Below are 9823 nucleotides of genomic sequence, written 5' to 3' on the forward strand. Positions count from 1 at the left end.
TATATGTATGTAGGTACTAGCTTTTTCCCGCGGCTTCGCCCGCGTGGAAGTCTGTTATCGCGCGCTGATTTATCGGCGACTGTTCATTTTTCCGGAAAAAAAGTAGCCTATGTCACTCTCTGGTCCATAAACTATCTCTATGCCAAAAATCACGTCCAGCGGTCGCTCCGTTTCGACGTGAAAGACGGACAAACATACATACAAACACACACTTTCGCATTTATAATAAATAAATATCAAATATCACGGGACAATTCACACCAATTGACCTAGTCCCAAAGTAAGCTTAGCAAGCTTGTGTTATGGGTACTAAGCAAAGGATAAATATTATATAGATAGATACATACTTAAATACATATTAAACACCCAAGACCCGAGAACAAACATTCGTATTTTTCATACAAATATCTGCCCCGACACGGGAATCGAACCCGGACCTCAAGCTTCGTAGTCAGGCTCTCTAACCACTAGACCATTTGGTCGTCCAATAGTAGTATAATAGTATAGTATATTATGTAAGTATGTATGTATGTGTTGACCGCTCCGAAATATCTGATGGCGACTGCTGGGCTACTACGAAACTCGAAGTTCGTGTCGTGTGGTCCCTCTGACACTTATACTATTTAATACGAGAGCAAGAGGGACGGTACGATACGATCTTCGACTTTCGAGTTTCGTAGTAGCCCAGCTGTACTGTGAGGCATAATGTGTGGTCAATTGCTCACTGTCACTACCTACTGAAATTAAAAGAGGATTTACTCAAACCCTGTTTTAGTAGCATAAGTAGAAGAACACACGTATTGCGGGCATCCACACTAATATCGTAAATGTAAAAGTGGTCACAAAGTCTGTATGTCTGTTTGTTATGCTTGGATGGCATGAACGGGCTAGGAGTTGGTTATTGAAATCACAATGTTACGTATCTAGCAGCGGCGTGGCGTGAATATTTTGGCTGGACAACTTTGAGAGTGAAGCGTTGAAGTTATGTGTTTGTCATGAACCAATAGAACTAGACATGGGTAATCTCGACTCCGACAAGGGATCTAAATCTAACTCACTAAATCCAGCTCCGGTTTCGGTACTGAATCCGGTTATCGACTCCGACTCCTTTATTGACTCCGGTTCTTTCGAGCGATGATTAGTTTGTCTATGGCCGATCCGGCTAGTTTTGGTACCGAGGTAGGTACTGAAGTACCGATTCGTCCTAATGACTCTTTTGAATCTGTGAGTTACTTCGGATATACTTTACTACTCTTTGTTTACTACTTGCAAACCGGCTCCGGGGAGCGGGTCTGAAATTGGAATCATGCTATCCCTCTTCCTCTCGTAATAAATGCTATTAGCGTGAGCAGGACGGCACATATCCGATCCGATTCGACGTGATTGAACGAAAGTGAAGTGAGTGCTGTATCGCCGATCGCGAGTTGCTCGATCCAATAGGTTGGTCGGGGTTAGTAGCTCCTCGGATTCGATAAGATTTGAAAGGAGTTTATAAGGGATTCGGATCCGCGTAGGGATCTGACACTTTTGAATCTTCAGATCCCGATTTACCCATCTCTAAATAATAAAATAGAACTGCTTCATTTAGCTATCCTCGCTCCGCTGAGCTGTTCCCGCTGCGCTGAACGAGGACATGTAAATGAGACGTTTCTATTGGCTCATTACAAACATTCTTCGCACATCTTTCAGAAAAAGCATCCTTAGTGTTGGCAGTAAAGGGAACTATTATCGTCTTCTGGAAGGCAGTGGCGCAGCGTCAAAATATTTGGTTGACAACCTGGACCAAGACCTCAAGGCTCAAGAGGATGTTTAAAGTGAAGAGGGGTTGAATCGGATGTCGACGCGAGGCGAAAATTTAAGGAACTCGGTGGGAATCGAGTTGTTACGAGGAAACCTTCTGGAAGGCAATTTCGGATAACCTCTGGCCGTAATTGTCCAACGTTCTGGCGTTCGTGATCATAATAATATTTACTGTCTCTTTCTCACCACTCCTGTCACACGGTATAACGCGAGGAGATAGATGGCGAATGCAATTGCGATCGTCAGCGCTTTAGACAATACGATCTAAAAAAAGATAAAGCCACCGGCAAAGGGTAGTTAAGAATAAAGTATAATGCGAATTGTATGAATATCTGCTTCGAACCGGCTCAGCCTAATTGGATGATGGTGGGTAGTATAAAAGGGGGGGAGGGATGGCACGCGGAGGAGTGGCGGCTCGTCAGCCTCAGCGTTCGTACTGTGAGTATATTTTAATAATTTAATAATAGAACCTCCTAAGCAATTCAATGGTGTGTGTGAAGTTCCCAAACCGCACTGGGCCCGCGTGGGAACTGCGGTCCAAGCCCTTTCACTCTGAGAGGCATGTGCCCAGTGGAATGATATAGGCTGGGATTGATAATGATGAATTTGGATCAGTTAAATTTTTAGCGTAGCGTTACCATGGCAACGTCTCCTGGGTCACTTATTAAAAGTATGTTATGGGGTAAAAATCCACTGAAAGTTAGGAAAGTCAAACGTCAAACAGACCTCACGACATTAACGCCATCTAGCGATATTTCGCGTCTGTGAAAACCCTCATTCCTTTATGGCTTATCTCCTAAGCACGCACTAATAAGTCTATCACTGATGTCTCCTGTCACGGGACAGAATAACAATAATAAAAAGTTGATTGACCCTTTTAATGGAACAGTGAAGGATAACGGAAGAAACCTATCGAAAATACAAACTGAGACATGGATGCGCAGAAAAACCAGAAAAAGAGACCAGCGCTGGGAATCGAACCCGGGTCCTCAGCAATCCGTGCTGCGTGCTATAACCCCTACACCACCGCTGGACAGGAATCTAGACACGAATTTTTCCTATGCATACCTACATATCTCAGGTTGCTTATTTCTACTACGCTACTTATGCAGCAGCACTAGCGACATCTATGTTCCGCTCTCATCGAGAGACGTCACACTCTTTCGGAACCAACCGCTCACCCAGACAAGAGATGTCGCTACTAAGCAATCAAATTATGATTGGTTGATTGGTTTTTTGGAGTTGGAAGAAACCTAGCCCCGGATCTACATTTTTTCGGACCGGGGCAAAACCTTGATGGTGGCGCCCCCTTCCTTCAGTGTTTGAGAAAAACTGTTAAAACTGCCAATGAGTAGCATTTTCCTTCTTCATTTCTTGTCTCAAGGATTTGGCGCCCCCATCAAACTGCCGCTCGGGGCAAGTGCCCCGGTTTGCCCCCCCCCCCCTTAGATCCGCGGGGCTGAAGAAACATGAATAGGCTGTTCTACGAATCGGTTCAAATTCAAATTTAAAGTATTCATTGTGTATTACAGGTACATTACACAGGTGTTATTGACTTAAGCTACGTTTTTCTGTAACATATCTATATGTCATACAATTCATCTTAACGACTATGTAGAATCTAAAGTACCTAATAATCATTCTCACACATTATTAAATTAAAACCCTGGCACTATCCAATTACTAATCACAATAAACAATATGTCAACATTAAATAATAATAATAACTATAATTGATGGAATTATTTAAATATTTTAGAACCACCCAATTATTATTAAATACTTAACCATTTTGACAACATGAAAATAAATTAAATCAATGTAAAATTTTATCCAATTACCACTATTGTATCTACATTAACGTCTACAACACTTACTGTATAAAATCACTGAATTGTATCTCCTAAAAACCCCCGACTTTGTCACTTCATAGTGCAATATCTCAAAAACGACTGAACCGATTTTGATAAAACATATCCAAGAACCATCGCTAAAAACCCTGCTTGTAAATAAAATAAATCGCAATCAAATCGGTCCACCCGTTTAAGAGCTACGGTGCCACAGACAGAAACGCAGACAGACAGACACACATAGCGCTTAAACTTACAATACTCCTTTTTTTGCGTCGGGAGTTAAAAAAATCCATAAAAGGGAGTTTTGTATAACCTAACCAACAAAAAATTGGAAAACTCCCGCCTTTGTCACTTCAAAGTTCAATATCTCAAAAACGGCTAAACCGATTTTGATGAAACATGTATAAGAACTATCGCTAGAAAACCTGCTTTCAAATAAAGAAACGATCTACCCGTTTAAGAGCTACGGTGCCACAGACAGACACACAAAGCGGTCAAACTTATAACACTCCTCTTTTTGCGTCGGGGGTTACAAAAATGTTCACAGTTTAGTACCTAAGCTTTCTTAATTAAAAACTCTTATAAAGATGTTTTAAATTCTTCAAAATTTTCCTTATTTCTTATTATACTTGGGATCTTTGCTTGGTACCGTAAACTGCTTCAACTTTGCCCTCTGGCCCCAACATTGCCCGAGTTGATTTAGAGTCGATAACTTAGGACTCTTATAGGTTTTAAACTTTTATCTACACAGGAATTATTATTACGGGGAGACAAAAGTTTAAAAACCTAAAGGGTGCTAAGTTATCGACTCTAAATCGAATCAGGCAATGTTGGGGCTAGAGGGCAAAGTTGAAGCAGTTTACGGTAGCTTCGAAGGTTCGACTGTAGATTGGGAACTACTGTCTAATCTAAAGTCTAAGCCCTGTCAATGTGCGAGGCCGTGCCCAGCAGTGTTGCGTAAATAGACTGGAAATGATGATGAGTTTGTGTGTGTGCGTGCGTGCGTGCGTGTGTGTGTGTGTGTGATCCCGCTGCGCTTAAAGCATGGTTTTCGGTCGTTTTGAGAGACGACGTCTAAACCAAATGTTGTCGTCATACATATACTTAAAATCATTGGTGCAAGTGTTGGTGCAAGTGTAGTGGGCAGGTTTTGCATGAAAACATTAATATATATTGCACTGACCTAGCTGCTTTATACAAATAGTCGCGAAGCAGCAAGGTAAAAATAATTTACTTAGTACCTACAACACAACAATGATGTACATTAACTAACAAGAAATATATAAAACATTGTAATATTGCAACACCCTTACTGGGTTGTATTGTAACATGTACCTACGCTGAGTTCATACACTTGTGGGCAAAAATTTGATCAAAAATATCTGACCACTCTTCTACGCCGTTAACAATAGAGTCATGTTCAGATATTTTTGCTCAAATTTTTGCTCACAAGTTTATGAACTCGACTGTACTGTACTGAATCGGATAATCTGAAAGACAGGTAGGTGCATATTTCACTGACTGTATTTTTTCAAAGTCAAAGTCAAAATATTTTTACTCAATTAAGGCTATAACAAGCACTAATATAGGAAATTAAAAAAAAAGGTATATTATGTACAATAAAATTAAATAAACTAAAACTATATTAAATCTAAAAATGGACCCTGCGGCATGGTACCAAAGATACTGGCAGCATTTCCCCGCTGGATCGCAAGACTGATGCGTTGAGCGAGGAAACTGCCAGCTCTTCGGTCTCCTGTGGTATCTCTGAGTCTCTTCAATAGATCTTTGATACATTTTATTTGCCCCGATATCGGTATCGGCGTCAGATTCCGATATCGGATCGGATAATCTGAAACGCTTTTAGTTTTCGCTACTTGGTTAATTTTCTGAAGTCTTGCCAGTTTGGATATAGAAACAAACGAAACGTAAACAATGACGCAGCAAATAGTGCACCCAAACACGGACGTGAAACAGTGGACGATCATGGGGCTTACGCACAAGTTATGCAAGAAGGATCACTGGAATCTACGCATCGGTACGCATATAAACTACTTATATACCCGCAAGTTTGCACGTATAATCCATCAGTTCTAGCAGTACATTTCGAATATATACAAAATTTCTATCAGTGCCAAATGTTATGTTTCTAGACTTAGCTGTTAAGATTTACACGGATCCTACGGAAATATCGGGGATAAAAGTAGCCTACGTTATATTCCAGACGTCATTTACAAACCAATTATGTGTGTGGGCCAGTACCGGGGATAAAATCTATCTCTACTATTTTAACTATAACTATTTACTACTATAGATCACCGGTAATTGGGTAATTGGATTGTTTTTTAAATATTATCCCCGGTTCTGGACCACACACTGTATTTAAAGTAAGGATACCTAAATCACGGCCTAAAAATTACATTTCCTTTATACTCAGTAGACCAATCTATGTATACGAGTACGCTTTAATTGAAACAGAATTAGAGGGTATATCAGTCTCTAAGGGGCTGTTTCACCACCCATTGATAAACTACCGGGGTTTGAACCCACAACCCTCTGTTTGAGAGGCCATAGGCCAAACCACTCGGCCACTAAGGCTTTAAAAAAATATTGGTTTGACCTAACGGCTTTAGCCTATTCGTTATTTTAAAATTTATGACGGTGGAAGCATTCTACACTTCCACTGAACGTAGATATAGTTTAGATATAGTTAGTGTTTAGTATTGTAACTAAGGGACCCCATACATCCCTGTATTTTTATTATTATTTTTTTTGTATTTTTTTTCTTTAATTGTATAATATAGTTTTTAAGTATTTTTAAGTATTTTATTTGTAATTATATTATTATGAGAAAATGATTTTCTGACAAGTTTCTTGCGGCGCATTCTTTTTGGCAATGATGGTCTTTCCGAAAGCGCTGGTGGTTTAGAAAATGACGTGTAAAAGTGCCCATTGCGGCCTACTGATTTACTGAATAAATGATTTGAATTTGAATTTGAAAGTTATGCCGGGCACTACAGTATTATCGACATTACGAGTATTTATTAACATTCTGAACGACAACAAAAACAGCTGAGCATCAACACAAACAAAAGCCTATATGTGCAATTGAATTACCTACTCGATAAGGTTGTGTCACTATGTAGGTGAGGGTTGGTTATCGTGCTGACGGATTAGCATCGCGGGGCTTCTGTGTTACGCACATGAGCGACCACCAGAGATGAGCGAGGAAGCAGGGCAGTGTCACCTCACTAAATTTAACTACAAAGATATAGAAACAGGCAAAGTTGCACAGATATGCATCATCCATTATTAATAGCCGGAAGACGTCCACTGCTGAACATAGGCCTCCCTCTTAGAACGCCACAATGAAGGACAACTCGCCACTTGCATCCACCGGTTACCCGTAACTCTCGTGATGTCGTTAGTCCACCTAGTGGGAGGCCTGCCAACGCTTCGTCAAACAAAGATATGTATTAGACCTTAATATCAAGCCAATAAAGAAAATAGACCTTAATATCATGTGTTACATTAAAATTAGGTACATATTTTTGTAGTAGTGATTTTCACGACATTTTTGATCTGTCATAGTGACTTCTCTCTTATCCGACTCAACCTAAATTATATCGATAATGATTAATAATAATAATCTTAGCCTATATACGTCCCACTGCCGGACACAGGCCTCCTCTCAGAATGAGAGGGCTTGGGCCGTAGTTCCTCTGCGGGCCCAGTGCGGATAAAGATTATTATTATCGTAAAATAATAATCTTAATATCTTTTATAAAGACACTAATGGAACAGTTATTAGCACTACAACAGACTTTAGATATGAAATTGAATCATTAAATTAGAAATTGTTAGCTATTTATTGTTTTCATTGAATAATCCATATTTATGTCTATTTGTGGTACTACTATACCGTTTTTGTCAAACTTATGCTAAAAGTGGCTCCGAAGCGGTAACGTTTCGTGTGCTCTGTCTACCCCATTTGGGAATACAGGCGTGATGTTTGTGTGTGTATGTCTATTTCACATTTTCGACTGCTCAAAAGTTAATTGGAAGGGATATTTGTTTAAAGGTAAAACCATCTATTGTTGACCTCTACTTTTAATCTTTTTGAGCATGTTGTGTATCGATATATCTCATATATCGATATTGAATATCATAATATAATATAATATAATATTGAACTTGAATTTGAATATTTATGTCGGTTCCATGGTTTGCTTTCGTCTCAACGACAAACCTCCGAACTCTAGGCCGTATTGGTTCACGATCTTCTCCATCTCTTTCTACCCTAGTCTTACACCATGTGACAGAAAGAGCTGGCGGTGTGCTAGAAAATAAGGTCCCCTGCTGTGATAATAACGTCTTAATTTCTTGGGCAGTTAGTTCCCACGCGGGCCCTGTGCGGATTGGGAACTTCACACACTTACTTAGCAGGTTATGCAGGTTTCCTCACGATGTTTCCTTCACCGTAAAGCTCGTGGTAAACTTCAAATGTGATTTCGCAAATTTTTTTTTAAACTCAGAGGTGTGAACCCGGGTTTGAACCCACGATACTCCGCTTGAGAAGCCATAAACCAAACCACTAGGCCACACGGCTTTTCCCGTCCATACATCGATTTAAACAAGCCTTTCTACGCTTTAACACTCGTGTTATCAAATATGACGCAAGTGATATATCCTTTGATAATATTGTTTTAGTGTTCGCTGCGGGGGCGACTGACAGCGCTCCGCAAACAACCATGGCCGACAAAAAGGACTTGGAAAGCGTAAGTTAATAATTTGTGAAGCCGCAAAACAGTAGCTAGCGGCGGGCCTGGAGGGCTACTACGAAATTCGAAAATCGAAGTTCGTATCGTACTGTCCCTCTCACTCTCGTATGGAATAATATTAGCGCCAGCGGGACGGTACGATACGAATTTCGATTTCGTATTTCGTAGTAGCCCTCTAGGTCCACCGCAGCTGTTTGAATGCCCGCGTGCAATACGGAGTAAGCCGCCCCATTTAACTACAACCTCATGCAAATTATGAGAATTACTAGGGTTAAGTACGTTGTTTTGTTTACATTTAGTTAAATACATATCCAAACCAAGTATAGAACAATTATCGATTTTGAGTGACGAGCTGCCTGACATTGACAAAGCGTCAGCCTGTAAGTTAATTGACACTAGAAAATGGTCTAATCATGCACTTGACATGACAACCTGAGGCCTTGTCGTCTACCTACCTACTACCCTGGAAGTAACAATCGTTTTCTCCACTTCTTTCTATCACACGGTGTAGGACGACGATAGAAAGAGATGGTGAATGCTGGGTGTTAGGTAAGCCGAGTTTAGACATTACATTGCGAGGCCGTAAAGCCAACGAGTTTGTAGTGGTCAATCTAGCGCCGCAATGTACTGCAACTTGCACGATGTTTTTGGAAGTCTAAACTCGGCTTGCTTTAGACTATACGGCCACTGGATTTATTAAATCTTATGCCCAGGGCGAGGCCACAGTAGAATGTGGTATTATGAAACCAATGACGGAGCTGCCTACTCTACCGAAAGCTTTGACCTTCGAAGAGAAGAAATACCTGCTGGCGGTAGAGCGTGGGGATATGGCCAATGTCAGAAGGTAAGTAAAGTCTAAAAGCTAGAAAGGTAATTTTGCTGTACTCTTAGTACGGTCGAGTTCATAAAGTTGTAAGCAAAAATTCAATCAAAAATATCTGAACACGCTTCTACGCCGTTAACAATAGAGTCGTGTCCATATATTTTTGATTAGCTACATTTTCGCTCACAAGTTGAACTCGACTGTACTTACCTAATGGGTTTAGATATGTGTCATCTGAAACATCTGTGCACTTTGTTTAAAAGTGGCTATCCCTGAGGGCTCTCCTGATCTGCGAACATTGCTCCATGCTGCCCTCTTAAGGCGGCTGCTCACGTTAGCTCATGGTAAAAGTCTCGTCAGATGGCGTTAAAAATCAGACTGTCGAATTTTCGTGATGTTTTTTTGTAATTTTTAGAATATCCGTAGAATACTAATAGTTGAGTTTATTATTTGCGAAAACAATTTAGAATTGCCGATTTTTTGAGACTACAGTCGAACGGAAATAGTGTGCCAATTCTGAGATTTCAGGGCTCAAATTTAGGTGTCAGGTACAGCCTTATACGGAC

At 40.4% G+C, this 9823-nt stretch overlaps 1 long non-coding RNA gene across 1 annotated transcript; it reads left to right on the forward strand.

Annotated features, from left to right (window-relative positions):
- The first annotated feature begins 2201 nt into the window (after positions 1 to 2201).
- LOC141435707 (uncharacterized) lies at positions 2202 to 9273 on the forward strand. The gene is made up of 3 exons (XR_012452216.1): positions 2202 to 2238; positions 8364 to 8431; positions 9148 to 9273. It is a non-coding gene; the product is annotated as an uncharacterized lncRNA (long non-coding RNA).
- Positions 9274 to 9823: the final 550 nt, after the last annotated feature.

The sequence above is a fragment of the Choristoneura fumiferana genome, chromosome 15, assembly GCF_025370935.1.
Source record: "Choristoneura fumiferana chromosome 15, NRCan_CFum_1, whole genome shotgun sequence".
Classification (NCBI taxonomy): domain Eukaryota; kingdom Metazoa; phylum Arthropoda; class Insecta; order Lepidoptera; family Tortricidae; genus Choristoneura; species Choristoneura fumiferana.